The sequence below is a fragment of the Canis lupus genome, chromosome 10 (assembly GCF_003254725.2).
Source record: "Canis lupus dingo isolate Sandy chromosome 10, ASM325472v2, whole genome shotgun sequence".
NCBI lineage: Eukaryota > Metazoa > Chordata > Mammalia > Carnivora > Canidae > Canis > Canis lupus.
Genome location: NC_064252.1, coordinates 4,437,856 through 4,457,842, shown reverse-complemented (window position 1 = coordinate 4,457,842; position 19,987 = coordinate 4,437,856).

Sequence of the window (19,987 nt, the reverse complement as noted above, 5' to 3'; positions counted from 1 at the left end):
TCCAACCATGTCGTTGCAAATGGCAAGATTTTTTTTGATGGCTATCTATTATTCAATTGTGTGTATATATACAGCCATCAAAATATATATAATCTTCTTTATCCATTCATCTGTCAATGGATATCTGGGCTTTGTTGGGTTATTGTGGAAATTGCTGTTATATACATTGGGGTGCAGGCACCTCTTTGGATTACTACATCTGTATCTTTGGGGTAAATACCCAGCAGTGTAATTGTTCTATTTTCAATTTTCTGAGGAACCTCCATACTAATTTCCAGAGTGGCTGTACCAGCTTGCATTCCCACCAGCAGTATAAGAGGGTTGCCATTTCTCTGGATCCTCACTAATATCTGTCATTTCCTGACTTGTTCATTTTAGTCATTCTGACTGATGTGAGGTGGTATCTCATTGTGGTTTTGATTTGTATTTACCTGATGCCAAATAATGTTAAGCATTTTTTTCATGTGTATGTCTTCTTGGGAGAAACGTCTGTTCATGTCTTCTGTTCAATCCTTGATTGGATTATTTGTTATTTGGGTGTTGAGTTCTTTATAGATTTTGGATACTAGCCCTTTATCTGATAAAACATTTGTAAATATCTTCTCCCATTCTGTCAGCTGTATTTTGTTTTTTGTCGACTGCTTCCATTGCTGTGCAAAAACTTTTTTCTTGATGAAGTCCCAATAGCTCAGTTTTGCATTTGTTTCCCTTGCCTTTGGAGATGTGTCTAGAAAAAAGTTACTGTGGCTGTGTTCTCTAGGATTTTGATGGATTCCTATTTAGGTCTTTCATCCATTTTGAATCTATTTTTGTGTATAGTGTAAAGTTTCATTCTTCCGCACATGGCTGTCCAGTTTTCCCAACACCATTTGTTGAAGAGACTATAATTTTTCCATTTGCTTTTATGATTTTTCATCATTTTTCCTTGGCTTTCTTTTGGACTCTCAATCCTATTTCATTAGAGTTTATGTCCATGCTTATTTTGGTACTAAACTGTTTTGACTGATGTATCTCAGTAGTAATTTAAATCAGGAAAGGTGAGTCCTACAACTTCGCTCTTCTTTTTCTGTATTGTGTTGGCTAATTGGAGTCCATGTGATTCCATATGAATTTGAGAGTCCGTTTTTCCATGACTGCATAAAAGGTTGTTGAACTGTTGACAAATGTTATATTGCAATTGTAGGTTGCTTTCCGGGAATTTTGCCTTCCTAACAACAGTAAGTCTTCCAATCCATACACATGAAATGCTTTTCATCCATTTAAATCCTCCTTAATTTCTTTCAAAAATGTTTTATAATTTTTAGGTGCATGCTTTCCCTTCTTTATTAAATTTATTATAGGTATTTTATTCTTTAGGTTTCCTTTACAAATGGAATTGCTTTAAATTTCCCTTTCAGATGGGACACTTGGGTGGCTCAGCAGTTGAGTATCTGCCTTCAGCTCAGGGCATGATCCCAGGATTCCGAATTGAATCCCCTGCATTGCGTTCCCTGTGGGGAGCCTGTTTCTCCCTTTGCCCATGTCTCTGCCCCTTTTCTCTCTCTCTCTCTCTCTCATAAATAAATAAATCTTAAATAAATAAAATATCATTTTCAGGTTATTATTTGCTTCACATAGAAACAAAGTTTTTTTTTTTAATGTGTTAATCTTACTGTCTGCAACTTTGCTGAGTTCATTAATTAGTTCTTAGAATTTTTTTGTGGATTATTTAGGAGATTTCCTACCTATAGGATTATGTCATCTGCAAATGAAGATAATCTTAGTTATCTCTCATTTGAGTGCCTTATATGTATCATTTTCATGGCTGATGACTCTGCCTAGACTCATTGGAAGGTTAAATAGAAGCAGTGGAAGCAGACATTCTCATCTTGTTCCTAATATTATATGAAAAGAATTGTTTTTCACCACTGAATATGTTAGCTGTGACTTTTTTCCTAATTTTCTGAATTCTCCTTTATCATGACTGTCAGATTTTGTGAAATGCTTTTTCTGCATCAATTGCAATGCCATGTAGTTAAAAAAAATCCTTCAGTCTATTAATAATTGATTTTTATGTTGAATAATCCTGGATTGTTGGGATAAATTCCACTCTTACATAGTAAATAATTATTCTAACATGCTATTGGACTTTTGCATCTATATTTATAAAAGATATTGATATATAATATTCTTGTGGTATCTTTATCTGGCTTTGCTATCAGGGTAATACAGGCCTCAAAGAATGAGTTAGGGAGTGTTCCTTCCTATTTTTGAAAAACTTGGAACAGGATGGTATTTAATTTTTCTTAAAAAGTTTGGTAGAGAGGCACCTGGGTGGCTCAGTTAGTTAAGCATCCGGCTCTTGAACTCAGCTCAGGTCTTGATCCTGAGGTTGTTGAGTTCAAGCCCCATGTAGGGTTTCATGCTGAGTATAGAGCCTACTTTAAAAAATATTTGATAGAATTCACCAGTAAAGTAATCTGGTCCTGTCTTGTTTTTACTGGGAGATTTTTTAAAATTGTTTTTAAATGACTGATTTACTCTCTTTAATTGTTATGTTCTAATTTGTCTATTTTTTTTCTTGAGTCAATCTGGTACTTTGTGTGTTTTTGGAAATTTGCCCATTTCATTCATATAGGCTATCTAATTTTTGGCATATAATTGCTCATACAATTGCTCTTTTAAAATTGTTTCTGTATCTGTAACATTTATGGTAATTCCCCAAACTTATATTCTGATTTCAGTTATTTGTGTCTTCTATTTTTGTTAGTCTAAAGGTTTGTTAATCTTTCTTAACTTTTCAGAAAATCAACTCTTGATTTTATTCTCTTTTTTGTTTTTCTTTATTACATTTATCTATGCTAAAATTTTCATTTATTCCTTTCTTCTGCTAGCTTTGGGTTTAGTTTGTTCTTTTTTAGTTCCTTAAAATGTAAAGTTGGAATATCAATTTGAATTTTTCTTTTTCCAATCTATATATTACTATAAATGTTCCTCTAACCACTGCTATCACTGCATCCCATAAATTTTTCCATTTTATTTGTCTTTTTAAATTTAAAAATTCTTTTTAAAGATTTTATTTATTTATTCATGAGAGACACAGAGAGAGAGTCAGAGACATAGGCAGAGGGAGAGGCAGGCAGGGGATCTTGATGCGGGACTTGATCCCAGAACCCCAGGATCATGACCTGAGTCAAAGACAAACTCTCAAGCACTGAGCCACCCAGGTGACCTAAAAATTTAAGGATGTCTCTAGCGGTCTTTCCTTTATTGATTTACAGACTAATCTCACTATAGTCAGAGAATATGCTCATGATTTAAATAGCCTTAGTATCTTGATATCTGCTTAAGAGCCCAAACATATGGTAAATTTTGGTAAACATTCCATGTGTACTTACATAAGACTGAATTCTGACATTCTTTAGTTCAGTGCTTTTCACATTTTCTTAAATTATTATGTTAACCAATACTGTATTTTCCAAATATATATCTCTATTGATGTTCTGATTGTTCTAAATAGTGACAGAGAGGGAGTGTTGGATACCTCCATTAAGTTTGTAAATTTGTTCTTTTGGTTATAACTAAATTATATCTTCTGTATCCTATTGGCTATGGTAGTAGATGCATGTACATTTAGAACTGTTAGACATATTCATTATATATTAACAGATTTGTCAAATAAAATAGGTTCTCTAGGTCCAGCTCATAATTTAATTCTTAACTGGTTTCAGTAATAGTGACACCTTTATTTTCATATTTCCATGCTCTAGTCATTTAAAAAATTTTCCCTCCTTTCAGAGTTCTTATATTTAAAGTGTGCCTCTTATGGATCTATTTGATAGACCTGTGGCAGTTACTGTCTGCTGCTAAGGTTTCCATCAGAGATGGAAGAAAAATGTGACCTCATGCTTTCTTTCTGATTGTGGCAGTCAATGCAGGAGTACAGGGAAAAATAAAATTAAAAAGTAAAGTATTCCTCTTGTGAACAATCTACCATATATTTTTTTAAAGTTGGACAATTTTGGGGGGCACCTGGGTGGTACAATTGGCTAAGGGTCCAACACTTCATTTTGGCTCAGGTCATGATCTCAGGGTCTTGTTAGTTATATACATCTAATTTTGGGTTTTGTTTGTATATGCTATTACTTTAGAGATTATAATAGGCATTCTGGATTCACTGAAGTTTAGTGGAAATGTCTACTATCTTATTTTTCTGTATGTATTTTTCATTTCTTTCTTTTCCCTTTCTGTATGTCAGTCTGATTTTTTTTTTACCCACCTATGTACAGTCTACATTTTTTTCCTTCTGCTTTATCTAATCTGTTGTTAAACCTATAAGAATTTGTAATTCCCACTGTTGAATTTCATTGTTGTTCTAGAAACAGGAACTCTAGTACAGGAAAGAAACGAATGAGTTTACCTGAAAGTAAATCATTCTCTGTTAAAATTCTTCAAGTTGTTATCTGTTCTCTTGAACTATTAATCACAATAATTTGAAGGTCTATGTCTACTAATGCTATATATAACCTGTCACAACAACGATCTATTTTTTTGTATAGTTTTCTTCTTGCCTTTTCATTCCTTCCCTCTCATTTGTGCTTGTCTAGTGGCATGTCTGTTAATTTTATATTTAATAATGGGCATTTTAAATAATATTATTATTATTAATGTGACAAGCTATTCCGTTATATACAGCTGCCATTTTTCTTCATATTTTTATGTTCTATAGAATTGTATCATTTAATCATACGATTATCACTTAATCATATGATAATTTGTCTTTTAGTGTTGCTGTTAAGCAGCTGTCAAATTATTCATAAAATTAACCAAAGTATTCTTTGGTTATTTCTTTTTTAATTAAGGTGCTATTTAAAAAATAAACATCTGTTTACATATAAAAGTATGGGAGAAGTGATTTATTTAAAAATAAAGTAGTATTAGCCTAATTGTTATAAAACTAATCACATCATAAGGTAGTTGTGAACTTAAGATTACATAATATATCAAGATACATATAATCATCTTATCACATAATAAACATTCTATGTGTTCACCATAATAGTGAATATTGATTCTATCAATGTTATTATTATTTCTGTATCTAGTAGAAATGTGGTCAGCAGAGTAGGCTTCTTTCTATTTTCGACTTCCATGTTTTTATAGCCCATCTCTAGTCTTCACACTTAGATGAAGACATGAATCCAGGCAACAGATAATTGAAAATGGAGGAGAAATTCCATTAATTCATGGATACTGCAAGCTAACTACAAATCATATTGTGGAACAGACTTATGAAGTTATTTTTAGGTTTAAATATTCTGGATTAGACTCATAAAGTTATGATGTTTTAAGGAGCATAATGGTATAGATCAAAAACACATGACAATGGCAATCCTCATTTGGCCAATTGTTTTAATCAATATTGGTAGGTCTTTTGTTTCTTTCCTGCATTAGAGTTCCAGTTTTATTCAACCTATGTCTCTCTCTCTCTCTCTCTTTCAATATTATTTAACTCTTTTCTTAAACCTCACGCTGCCTCTTGGGCTGGTCAGATTTCAGAGTGATGACTTCTAATCTCCTGAGTAGGAGTTTCAGCACTCTGCAAGTCTAGCGGGAAAGACTGTGAGTGTATTAAAAATATTGTTTTTTATCCTCTTATGATATTTTGTTTCTCCTGTCATGCTCAGGAGATGACCTTATATTCTGTTTTCCAGGAAAATAGAAAAATCTTAGATATACATATACTTTCATATTACTAACAGGAAAACTTGTAACATTCTTAAATTTTATACCCATTCTATATTCTTTTAATTCAAATTACTATAGAAAACTCAAGGCTCCTACTCTATTTTTTTTAGATTTTATTTATTTATTCATGAGAGACACAGAGAGAAAGAGAAGCAGAGACACAGGCAGAGGGAGAAGCAGGCTCCATGCAGGGAGCCCGACGTGGGACTCGATCCTGGGACTCCAGGATCACGCCTGGGCTGAAGGGGGCGCTAAATCACTGAGGGTTCTACTTTAAAGGCAAGTTCTCCAAGTATCCCCTTTAATCTATACTTTTTGCAGTTATCATTTCTTTTTCCTATATATCAATCTTGTCCCCAACAACTAGGTATTCTCATATGAAAACACATGGTTTACAGTTATCTAAGACTGAGATGATATTTTCATCTTTTCTTATGCCTTCAGTGCAGTTATTTTAATAGGAAGTTATCATAGAGTATACAGACAAGGCTGTCTTGCTGCCATTTTAATCAAGGGACACATTATATATATTCTTTGTTTATGTCTATGACATTTTAAAAATATTAGTCCTTGGGTTTCTCAATAAATCCATAATTTATATGTAATTTTCAAATATTTTGCTGGCATGAGATTGCTGCATATATAAACATATCCAATTAAATAGATTCTGGTTTTCTCAGCTTGATCATATATCAAAATTTTATTTTTGAAAGTTACCTACCTTCATGAATAATCTTTCTTTATAGTATTCATGCTATAAAGTAAGGGCTCTCATATATTTTTCTATCAAAATTTACCTTAGTAAAATTTTAGAATATGATCAATGTTCTCTTTCTTGCCACCTGATGACATAGTTGCTGTTTCTGAGAGCTCCCACCTTTTTTGCTTCTGTTTTTTCCTCATACTTCTATATATTATGTGAATCATAAAATTTCCCTTATAGAAGTTTCTAATTTTCCTATGTGTAACTTCTGAGTATAATATAGGAAAGGTTGCAATTAGTGATTAATGTGTTAAACAGGAAACATATGGACAAAATAGGTGAAAGACAATTTCAACAGAGAACTACATTTTATAAAATACAATTCAATGAGGAAATGTAACATCACCAAAATGGTAGAGTACAAGATCCCAGTCTTCATCCCCCTAGAGAACAATTAGACAGCTGTCCACGAACAAAAATAGTTCTGAGTGCACTCAGGAATTCACTTAAAAAGTTTAACAACACAGTAAAGGAAAACACCTGAGAATGATGAGTTCACAAGGGTAGGAAGTACAGTTCCATTTGCTTGCTTCCTCTCATGGCCCAGGGCAGCTCTCTTTCTCACCAAAGAGAACTTTCTAGACTGAGAGTGCTTCCCTCACCAGGAAAAGGAGACCAAATTTAGTAATCAGTTTCCCCAACTTTTCAGTGTTCTGAACAAAGTATCTGCTTTGGTCCCAACCCTTCCTGATACTAGTAAAACTGAGACAGCCGGAAATAAGGAAAATACGTGGGGGCAAACAGTATCAGCCATGCAGTACGAGTGACAGTGGTACCCGATTGCCTGTACCGAAGAGGATCCCAGCTACCTTTACCACTTGAGGAGCTCAACAGCCCTTGTGAACACTTGCAATACCCCAGCTTTCTTCACTGAGGACTTCTTCATAGACCCCAGACTGACCACAAAGGACCTTCATGGTTCTCTCCACTGAGGAAACCAAAGGCCAATATAGCCACCTGGGACCCCTTTCAGATTTTGCTATCGAGGTTTTTTACCAAAGGTTTTCCTGTTTGCAGATACAAGCTGCCTGAGACCCTCTCCACTCCATACAGCTGCTTGTGAACCTGATACCAGCCCTGACTCCTGTCACTGGCCAGCACCAATGCATGTATCTGCAGCTAGTCCCTCAAGCTATGTACTTACAAGCCATTGTCCCTGGCTTCTATCACTAGCATTCTAATTCTAGCATTAAATTGTGTACATATCAGAAGCTAGCACCTACAGCCACCCAGGTGCATACAGACATCCTGGGCCCTGCAGCTGCTTGGGGTACCAAGCCATCCCTGACTCTGATCACTGGGCTGCACTTACGTGCATGCTTGCCACTAACTCCAGCAGCCACACACTTGCATGCCTGACCTAACTCTCATCACCAGCCCCATAGTGTCTGTGGCAGCCCCTGTAATCATGCAAGTAAATGCGACATACAGAAACTTCATAATTCCTTGTGTCCCTGTTGATTATGACCCCTGCTGTTGGGCCCAGCCATTGACACTATGTGTGTGTCTGCACTGGTTCTTGCCACCTCATAGGGCACTTTCACTTACGCCTAACAGCAGCATCCAAGAACAGTGGAATGCATGTTCTTCTCTTCACCTGGATACCTCTCCAAGACAGATCACGTATTAGGTCACAAGACAAACCTCAGGGAATTTTAAAAGACTGAAATCATACCATATATTTTTTCATCACAATAGTATGAAACTAGAAATTAATAATAGGAAAACTATAAAATTCACGAATACACAGAAATTAAAGACAACACTTCTGAACGACCAGTGATTTAAAGACGAAATCAAAAGGAAAATAAAAGAAATATATTGAAACAAATGAAAATGGAAACACTACATACCAAAACTTACAGGATGCAGGAAAGTGGTATAAGAGAAGTTTATGGGAACAAATACCTACATTAAGGGGAAAAAAAAAAATCTCAAATAAACAACCTAACTGCACACCTCAAAGAAGTAGGAAAAGAACAAACCAAGACCAAATTTAGAAGAAAGATCAAAGCAGAAATAAGTGAAATACAGATTAGAAAATCAATAAAAAAAGATACACAAAACTGAAATGGTTTTTTGAAAACATTAGCAAAATTGACACCCATTTTGCTAGATTTATATAGGAAAAAATAATACTCAAATAAAATTGTAAATATAAAAGGAGGCATTAAGGGATGCCTGGGTGGCTCAGTGGTTGAGTGTCTGCCTTTTTGGCTCAGGATATGATCCCTGAGTCCTGGATTCAAGTCCTGCATTGGGCTTTCTGCATGCCTGCTTATCCTCCCTCTTCCTAGGTCTCTGCCTGTCTCTGAGTCTCTCATGAATAAACAAATTATTTTTTTAAAGGAGGCATTATAACTGACACTGCAGAAATATAAAGGAACATTTGATACTACTGTGAACAATTACATGTCTACAAATTGGAAATCCTATAAAATACTTAAGTTCTTAGAAATATATAATGTAACAGGTAAAATAATGAAATAATACAAAATTTAGACAGAGAAATAGCAAATGAAGAGATAGAGTAATTAAAAAACCTCCCAACAAAGAAAAGCCCAGGATCAGATGGCTTTACAAGTAAATTCTACCAAACATTCAAGGAAGGGTAATTAACAGTTCTTCTTCCAATTCCAAAAAATGAAGAGGAACCTCCCCAAACTCACTTAAGGCCAGCATTATGCAGATATCAAACCCACAACTAACCAAAACTTCAGAACAATACCCTTACAGAGATATATAGAGATATAAGAATTCTCAACAAAATACTTGTAAACTAAATTCAATAGCACATGAAAAAGATGATATACCATTATCAAGTGGAATTTATCTCTCAGATGCAGAAATGTTTCAACCTAGGACAATAAATAAATGTGAAACATTACATAAATAGAAAGAAAGATAAAAATCATATGATACATCTCAATAGATGCAAGGAAAATCGACAAAATTCAACATCTCAAATCTGATATAAACTCTCAACAAATTATGCATAAAAGAAATATACCTCAACATAATAAAGCCCATATATGAAAAAGCCCACAGCTAACATCATACTCAATGATAAAGAGTTGAAAGATTTCTATCTAAATTCAGGAACAAGATAGGAATCCTCACTGTCTCATGACTCCTACTCGACATAGTATTGAAAGTCCTAATTAGAGAAGTTAGGCAAGGAAAAGAAATAAAAGGCACCTAAATTATAAAGAAAAAGTAAATTTTTCTCTATTTGCTGATTACATGATCTTCTATATAAATGCCCTCTGAAGGCTTCATTAAAACATTCTTCGATCTAACAACAAATTCAATAAAGTTTAAGGATACAAAATCAACACACAAAATTAGTTGCATTTATATACACTAACAATAAACTATGTAAAAAGAAAAGAAAAAACTATCCCATTCATATTAACATCAAAACCAAAAAAATACTTAGGAATAAATTTAACCAAGGAAGTGAAAGATATATAACCTGAAAACTGTAAGTCATTGATGAAAGAAATTGAGGATACAAATACATGGAAAGATATTCCATGTTCACAGATTGGAAAAATTCATAATATTAAAATGCCCATATTAACCAAAGCCATTTATAGATTCAATGCAATCCTTACCAAAACCCCAATAACATTTTTCAAAGAATAGAAAAACAATTCTAGAACTCCTGTGGAACCAGAAAGACTGAATAGCAAACACAATTTTGGGAAGAGACATACATGGAATCATCATACTTCCTTATTACAAAGCTATAATAATTGAAACAAAATGGCAGTGGCATAAAAGCAGATACATAGCCTGAAGGTACAGGATTGGGAGCCCAGAAATTAACTCATACATATATGGTCACCTGATATTTATCAAGGGAACTAATACTCAGTGGGGAAAGAATAGTCTTCTTCAATATATGGGAAAATTGGATATCCTCATGCAAAAGAATAAAATTGAACGCATATCTCATACCACTCACAAAAATGAACTCAAATGGACTAAGGACTTAAACATAAGACCTGAAAATGTACACTACTAGAAGAAAACATGGGTAAAAACATAGGTGCTCCTTGACATCAGTCCTGGCAATGATTTTTATATACGACCCAAAAGGAACAAACAGCAAAAGCAAGAGCAAGTAGCATTATATCAAATTAAATCAACAAAATGAAAGACAACAACAGAATGGAAGAAAACATTAGTAAACTATGTACCTGACAAGGTTAATATCAAAAATATATTTTTAAAAAAGGCATAACAACAATGAAAAAATGTTTGTTAATGGCAAAGAAAACAAACAATCCAATTTAAAAATGGGCAGAGGGCCTAAACAGATATTTTTCAAAGGAAGACATATAAATGTCCAACAAATACATGAATAAGAGCTCGACATCACTAATCATCGGGGAAATGCAAATGAAAACAATAATGAGATATGACCTCACACCTGTTAGAATGGCTATTATGGAAAAAAACAGAGGTAACAATGTGAAGATAAAAGAACACTTGTGCACTAGTGGAAGGAATATAAATTGGTACAGCCACTGCAAAACTTAGTCTGAAGGTTTCTCAAAAAATTTAAAGTAAAACTACCACATGACTCAGCAATCTTACTGGGCATTTATCCAGAGGAATTGAAATCACTCTCTTGAAGAGATTTCCATGTGTGTTACAGCATTATTCATAATAGCCAAGACACAGAAACAAACTAAGTGTTGACTGATGGCTGAATAAATAAAAATGTGGTATATATAGACAGTGGCATATTATTTAGCCATGAAAATAAGGAAATCCTGTCATTTGTAACATAAGTCGGTGGCTCATAAGGGCATTACATCACTCTGAGTGAAATAACCCAAAGACAAATACTATATAATCTCATTTATTATGTGGAATCTAAAAACATTTAACTCATAGAACAGAAAGTGGAACTGGGAGAAATAGCATGTCATTGGGCTGTTTCACCCAGAAAGAAACCAAGATTTGGAGCTGGAGGAGAAGGAGCCCATATTCTCACCATACACACCTGGAACAGAACATCCATCATACTGATTTGAGGTGACAGGGAAAGGGTTGTGGTTCAAATGCTATAGGCTCTCAATGTTCTTAGAACTTTGTAAATTTTATTAAATACACATATCTCCATTTGCTCTATACTCAGGACAATTTCCACAGTTTAAATAGTATTTAAAAATATAATGCTCATCAATTTTGTTTTATCAGGGAATAGGTCTGTGGCACTTTTCATACCGCCATTTCATAAATTAAGTTCTTTATTGTGATATATATATATATAATAAGAAAATCTTCTATTAGAAAATATTCTGTTCAGTGTTTTCAATTATAATTTTTATACAGCAATGCAAAAATTGAGAAAGAAATATAAAAAGTTTGAAGTCATGACTTATAATTTTGAAAGTACTTATTTCAATAGTTAAGAGTATACAGATGAGCTGTTGGAGGACTCACTGCATCAACCTGTAACACTTATAAAGATTTTGTTATTTTTTTTTTTTATTGGTGTTCAATTTACTAACATACAGAATAACACCCAGTGCCCGTCACCCATTCACTCCCACCCCCCGCCCTCCTCCCCTTCTACCACCCCTAGTTCGTTTCCCAGAGTTAGCAGTCTTTACGTTCTGTCTCCCTTTCTGATATTTCCCACACATTTCTTCTCCCTTCCCTTATTTTCCCTTTCACTATTATTTATATTCCCCAAATGAATGAGAACATATAATGTTTGTCCTTCTCCGACTGACTTACTTCACTCAGCATAATACCCTCCAGTTCCATCCACGTTGAAGCAAATGGTGGGTATTTGTCATTTCTAATAGCTGAGTAATATTCCATTGTATACATAAACTAGATTTTGTTATTTCTTTTTTGATACTATGTCTTCTGTCATCCTCAACTACATATCACAAAAACTGAGACAGTATTTATATTTATTGATAATTTGTGCAAAGAAATACTTATATTTTAAGTAAATCAAACAAATATGACAGAAATATTAGCAAAATACTTAAATACCTAAAATGAGCCATAAATCAGATTGGTTGTTTTCATCTTAATCTTTAAAACTACCTGGATGGTTTGTTGCCTTAAAATCAAATGATTTATGTTAATTTTTATAGTACTCAACCCTTTATTTTAAATTGGGAAACTATAAGTCATAGTCTATTAATTTGAGGTATTGAAATTTTACTTCTAAGAAAACATTTCTTATTTTTAACTTAAGAATCAACTGGAATCATCCCTATTCCATAGATTCACCACTGTATTTCTGTTGCACTTATTTTCTCAGCTTTCCCTTCTAGATATCACATCATTAGATTGACTCTCAATAAGCAACTGTATTTTGGAATCTAAAATATAATAAATTTTATACACAACTTGTTTTGTAGTTCTTTAGTGGAAAAGGCTATCAGATCAGACTTAGATTCAGTCTGATACTTCAGTTTCTAAATTATACTACTACTACCCATTTCCTTAAGAATATTAGCTTTGACAATAATTAGAAGTATTAATAACGACTTCTAGAGAAATACATGCAAATCTCATGAAAATTGGATAATGGAGGAGACAAAAGAACTCTGTTAAGTCATCCATAGCTTTGCAACTCTGATTGAAAATTTTCTCTTAGAAAATATTCTGTTCAGTGATAGCAAACCATTTCACTTTTAAAGTTTCTATAAGATCATAATTCTAATATGCATTCTTTCATGGGTCATATTTGTAATTTACCTTTTCAAAACATCAAAAGATAATAATTCTTTCTGGAAATCCAGTAGAAAGATATCAATTCTGAGATAATTTATTTTTAACAAACTGCCTTCTACCATAAAGGGCCTAAGGTCAAAATTCTGTCAACATACCTTTATCTATAATAGAAATAATTTTCTTTCTCTGGATTTTATTCTCTACAATGGTCACTAATAGGACGTGTTGAATTAAGGTACTGTTTAAGTGACAGGAAGTTTCTAATTCACAAACCACATGTCACAATAAATACACAATCATAACTTTACCTAATCTACTCTAACTTTTTAATTTTACTATTTAAGAAACTGAGGTTCAGAGGGTGAATGTAATATCCCCACCACAATAGGGCTGTTTCCAGAGAACAAGGTACCTCATTCCACTCCACGGTTCTTTTGCAACACTTTGCCTACATTGGAAACAGCTTTTGTAAGTATTAGAAAATAGAGCTAGATGGGCTTTTCTAAGTATTTCTTACCTCAATCGGTATTTCAGAATCCTTAACACCCTGCATTTTGAAGCATATCAGTAGTCATCTTACATTCATATTACTGTAAAGCTCAGCTGCACCTGCAAGTCTATGGCTATTGTTTAGCTCCACTATATTATCTCCAAACCGTATACTGGGATTTGTTTTGCCTAAGAGCTATGCCCACTTAAAAACTGATATACATAAATTGGGAATATCATTTAAAAAATATATTGGTGGCCAACATATATAGTACCGCTTATTTTATTTTTTTTGAGATTCACATCATGCTGAATAAAGAGTAAAGTGATGATTTTTGCTTCCCTTTCCATATGTTCACCCCATATGAAAACATATCTTTTTGTAAATTCCATTTCTTTAGAACTGAGATAGGAATAGAGAAATTATTAGTTAACTAGATGAGGAATCAGTTTTATAACTCTGATATAAAAAAAATTTAACAAAAACTAAATCTGTGTAAAAGTTAAACACCTGAAGAACATGAAGGCTTAACTCTGATGTTATTTTTATTCTAATGTTATTGTCATTGAGGTCAATGGAGCATATTAACTTATCCTTTCAACATTTATTGAATATGTACATTAGAAAGTACTCCATGAGCTAAGAGTGAGTATACAAAAATGAATTATAAAGGATCACTGCCTTCAGGGAAGTAACACTGTATTTTAAAAAATGTTGTATAAAAATGTCTAATTATTGTGGTTCATTTTAGAGAATGAATAGTAAATATGTTATCTGAAAACTAACATTACACCACTGATTAATGAAATGAGCACTTACAGGGGATCCCTGGGTGGCGCAGCAGTTTGGCGCCTGCCTTTGGCCCGGGGCGCGATCCTGGAGACCCGGGATCGAATCCCACGTCGGGCTCCCAGTGCATGGAGCCTGCTTCTCCCTCTGCCTATGTTATGTCTCTGCCTCTCTCTCTCTCTCTCTGTGACTATCATAAAAAAAAAAAAATTAAAAAAAAAATGAGCACTTACAAAGTGCTAGACTCTGTTTATACTAATTAGCATATTTAATTTTTTTCTAAAAAGACCATTTTTCAAAAAAGGATTTTAAATTTATTTATTTGCGAGAGTGAGACCAAGTGAGTACAAGTGAGGGAGAGGGGCAGAGGGTGAGGTACAAGCAGTCCCCCTGGTTGAGCAGGGAGCTGGATGCAGGGCTCAATCCCAGGATCCTGAGATTAGGACCTGAGCTGAAGGCTCACTTAACCTACTGAGCCAATCAGGTGCCCCTAAGCAGACTACTTTTTAAGAGCCATTTTAGGTTTACAACAAAGTTATTAGGAGAAAGAGAATTCTCATACATGTACAATCTCATATATGCATAACGTCTCCCCCTTATCAACATCACCAACCAGCATGGTACTTTTTACCTACAGTGACACATGACAATAACCCGAAGTCTACAGTTTGCCTTGGGGTTTAATCTTGGTATTATGACCTATTTTTTATTCCTGATGTTTTCTAATTATTGAGTTTTAGCAGATATTTGTATATTTTGAAAAACAAATATATATATCAGATAAATATTTTGCCAATATTTTCTCCCACTCTGGCTTGTTTGCTCAATGCCTTGATGTCTTTTATAAAGCAAAGTTTTGAATTTTGAAAACACTGATCTTATCAATTATTTCTTTCATGGATCGCTCTCTCATGTTGTATTTAAAAGACATCACCATACCTTGGATCATGTAGGTTTTCTCCCATTTATCTTCTCAGAGTTTTGTATTTAAATTTTGGTTTATGATCCATTTTGAGTTAATTTTTGTGACAGTTGTAAGGTCTTTGTCTAAGTTCATTTTCTTGCATGAGAATATCCAATTGCTTCCATTTGTTGAAGAGACTATTTTGCTCTATTGTATTGCCTTTGCTCCTTTGTCGAAGTTCAGTTGACCACATTTATGGAGGTCCATTTCTGGGCTTTCTAGTCATTTCTACTGATGTGGTCTATTTTTGGCTAATACTACATTGTCTTCATTACTGTAGCTTTATAGTAAATCTTAAGATAGTGTCAGTCCTTTAAGTTTGTTCTTTTTCAATACTATGTTGGCTATTTGGGATCTTTTGCCTCCCTTTAAAAATGTCAGAATCAGTTTATAAAGTAACTTGGTTGGATTTTGATTGATATTGCATTGAATATATTAATCAAAATGGAAAAATCTTGACAAAATTGAGTCTTCCTATCTGTGAACATGGAGATTCTCTTCATTTATTTCTTCCTTGACTTCCTTCATCAGAGTTTTGTAGTTTTACATGTATAGTTCTTTTTTTTTAAGATTTTATTTATTTATTCATGAGAGACAGGGAGAGAGAGAGACAGAGACACAGGAAGAGGGAGAAGCAGGCTCCATGCAGGGAGCCTGATGTGGGACTCGATCCCGGGTCTCCAGAATCATGCCCTGAGCCAAGGGCAGGCACTAAACTGCTGAGCCACCCAGGAATCCCCTACATGTATAGTTCTTACACATGTTTTGTTAAATTTATACCTAAGCATTTCATTTCATGGGGCGCTAATAAATTGTGTCTTTAATTTCAAATTCCACTTCTTTGCTGTTGGTTTGTAGGAAAGCAACTAACTTTTACCTATTCACCTTGTACCCTGCAACTGTGTGGTAATTGCTAATTCTATCTGTGGAATTCTTTGCCAAAATAAGTTTCAAGAGAACATTTCCAATATGTGAAACAGATGAGAAAAATAATGCTTTGGTCAAGAGGTTTAGAGAGGTGCTATTTCTAACATTTTCAAATATTTTACATTCAAACACATATTACAATTCCTAGATGAATAATAGTTTCATTGATTGTTATTTTATCATTAAATCTAAACCAATTTTTAATTAATAGAGGACTTATTATAAGCTTTTCCATTTTTAATCCTTCATCGATATCTGTAGGTTTACATTATTACTTGATTTTGCTGTCTTAAAGTTACCAGTCTTAAATAAAAAACCCAAGGCAGCTATGAGTGTCCTTCATCTCCCTGAAATGTTTCATGTTTATAGATAACCTAAGCATAGGTAAGGGAGTGGAAGAGCTCTGAATTCAAATTTATTTTGTGTTCCATATATTAGCTCTGTGGCACTGGAAAGGGATGTGAATTCATGTTTTGAATACATACTATGTGTTAGGTGTTGTGCTAAACATTCTATATATGCTATATATGTTCACCTTCAACATACATTTTAAAGCAAATATTATTTGAGTGTATATCTAATGAGGATAATGAGGATAAAACTTAGAGAAATTGAATGGTTTGTCAAAACAATAAAATCAACAGTAAGACAATTGGGAATTTGGTCTATATTTAAACCACTCTATACATTGTTCATTATTTATCACATGCAGCAGTGACTTAACTTTATGAAATCTTCTGTGGAAATAGGATTTGTTATAGGACTGTATTAAAGTTCTATAAATTAGCATATATTAATGGACCATATAGATAACATGCGTTCAAGAAATGTTGGTACCTCAGTTCTTCATCCTCTCTTTCTTGTTGTGTCTCCCCTTTTTTTAAACCCTCTTTTATAAAGGTTATGGCCAGTACTTATTAATAAAATTTGAAGATATTTAATATATATCTAAAACCAAGATGTGGTAAAAACAAAACATACAGATGATTAGAGATGTTTAATTATCACTATCCAAAAACCATAAAATGTAAAAAATCATTTTTTTAGAGATTTTAGTTATTTAAGAGAGAGCAAGAGTGAGAGAGATCATAGAGGGAGAGGGAGCAGCAGACTCCCTGCTGAGCAGAGAACCTGATGCAGGGCTCCAACCCAGGACCCTGAGATCACGACCTGAGCTGAAGGCAGAAGCTTAACTGACTGAGCCACCCAAGAGCCCCCATAAAATATACAAAGCTAATCTATAATAATTCCAGTTTAATGTAACAATATTAATAACAACTACATATTTCCATTTAAAAAGAATACATTTTCACTTTTATTTTACTTTGTTGAATGACAAATTCTGTTAATGACCCATTTCCCACTACCAAGTAAGTTTTGGAGTAATAGAGTGAGAACTTTATAAAACATATATTGTTGGACACATGAACTAAGTAACAGAAAATCTATTAAAAAATTTAAGAATAGAAAAGAATATCCCACCATCAAAAAGAATGAAAATTTGCCATTTACAACAACATGGATGGACCTGGAGTATATTATACTAAGCAAAATAAGTCAGTCAGAGAGAGAAAAATACCACATGATATCACTCATACGTGGAATTTAAGAAAGAAAACAGATGGACATATGGGGGTGGGGAAGAGAAAGAAAAAAAAACATGAGATTCTTAATGATAGAGAACAAACTGAGGGTTGATGAAGGGAGGTGGGTGGGAGATAGGCTAGATGGGTGATGGGTATTAAGGAGGGCTCTAGCGATGAACATTGGGTGTTGTGTCTAAGTGATGAATCACTGAATTCTACTCCTGAAACTAATATTGTACTGTATATACCTTGACTAACTAGAATCTAAATAAAAATTCAAAAAATAAAGTGAAAATATAATAAAACTTCAAAAAATAAAATAAAGACTAAAATTTATAGGTCCTTTTGTACAGTTAAAGACTTTTAGATTTACACTTGAATAAATGCCTAATATTTGAAAAGAATATCCCATTTTGTGAAACATGATTACTGGTATCTACTTCCTACTTCCTGCTTTTAATGTCAGTTTCTTGAGTTAAAATCACTACTAAAAAAATAAAGTTTAGTGGAATTTTTAATAAAACTGCTTTAGAGTTAATTTTGAAAGGGGTTTTTCTTCTACAAGGCGTGCTACATGTACTTTTTACACTTTCTTCAGCAAAAAGGTTTGCATAGCAGAAAGATTTAAGACAAATACCAGGATCATTGTGGTTTGTCTGAATTTATTTTGCTCAAGCAATTTCTGAAATTGCTTTTGTGGATTTATATTTCATTTTAATTGAGACAAAATGAGTAGTGTCAGGTGAGATATTGATTGCTTTTTAAATATGCTGACAGGGAAATATATCTTATTACATAGTTGCTGGATTTACTTTTTAAATGGACCTGTGTCTTTAATAAAGCATTTAACATATATTGACTAAATATTAAATATCTATCAAGAACTTTTTAAATGTATATTTATAACATTTCATTTTAATTAAAATGTTTCTAATTTTACTTGAGAGAACAAGAAATTTAATTGGTTTCTCTCAATATTTGTATCTGTTTCATTTCTCTGTAATTGCAATAAGATACAGCTGTTCTCATTCAATTAATCTACTCCTATGAAAACATATATGACTTATGTAAGCAACCCAATAAGAATAAACATCTGAAATTTGCATTTCTGGCACTCTATTAGAAGAAACTTCTGGATTTTAACAAATGACTCAGTTACCCAAAATTGATTTCTACTGAGGTTTTCAAGGAAATGTTATATTGTATAAAGCTATTATTTCACTTACTAGTTAAAACCTAGGATGGATATTTTAATAGGATTTATCCTTGAATTTCACTTCTGACAAAGATGATGGTAATTACTCAATAAAGTGCCTGCCTGACCAATTGCTGTTGATGGCTGCCTTTTTGTTCAGAAAGACTCTAAAGTAACTATCCTATTGTGTCTTCCAGAACATTGAGAGCATAAAAATCCACAATAGAGAAATTAATTTCAACAAGATCCTAGATTTTAGGTTTCACATCTGATTTTAGGTTAAAACATTTTTTACATATTATGAGGAATGTCAAGGCCAGTGTCTTAGAAGATATCTGTAGTAGTCTCCAGGAGCAGCGAGGTAAAGGGTAGTTGCCTTCACTCAATGATGTTTGTTGGTTTACTGCTAACTCTATATCCATTCTTTCATTTTACTAGATAATGTCTTAATGAAAAAGAAGGTTATCAGCTCTTCTGTACCTGTAAATTGTCATACACTGGCCTCCAGGAGACAAGATTATCTTCACTGTGGTTCTGAAGGAGAATGAGCATTACCACCAAGGGGCTAAATTTTTAATGACATTATTTTGGTCAAAAAAATCCTTTTTTCTCCCCACTCACTCCCCACTGCCACCACAAATGCTATGCATAACATAACATATTGTAGAGTACTCTATTTAACTATTATTTCTATTCTTCACCTTTTTTCTCTACCTATGTAAACATCGAAGCCTCTAGCACATGCACTTTACCCAGAAAGCAGCAGTACCACTAAATTACTGTGGAGGAAAAGTGCCTATGCTCATATAGATGGTCAGGTACAATTAAAAAC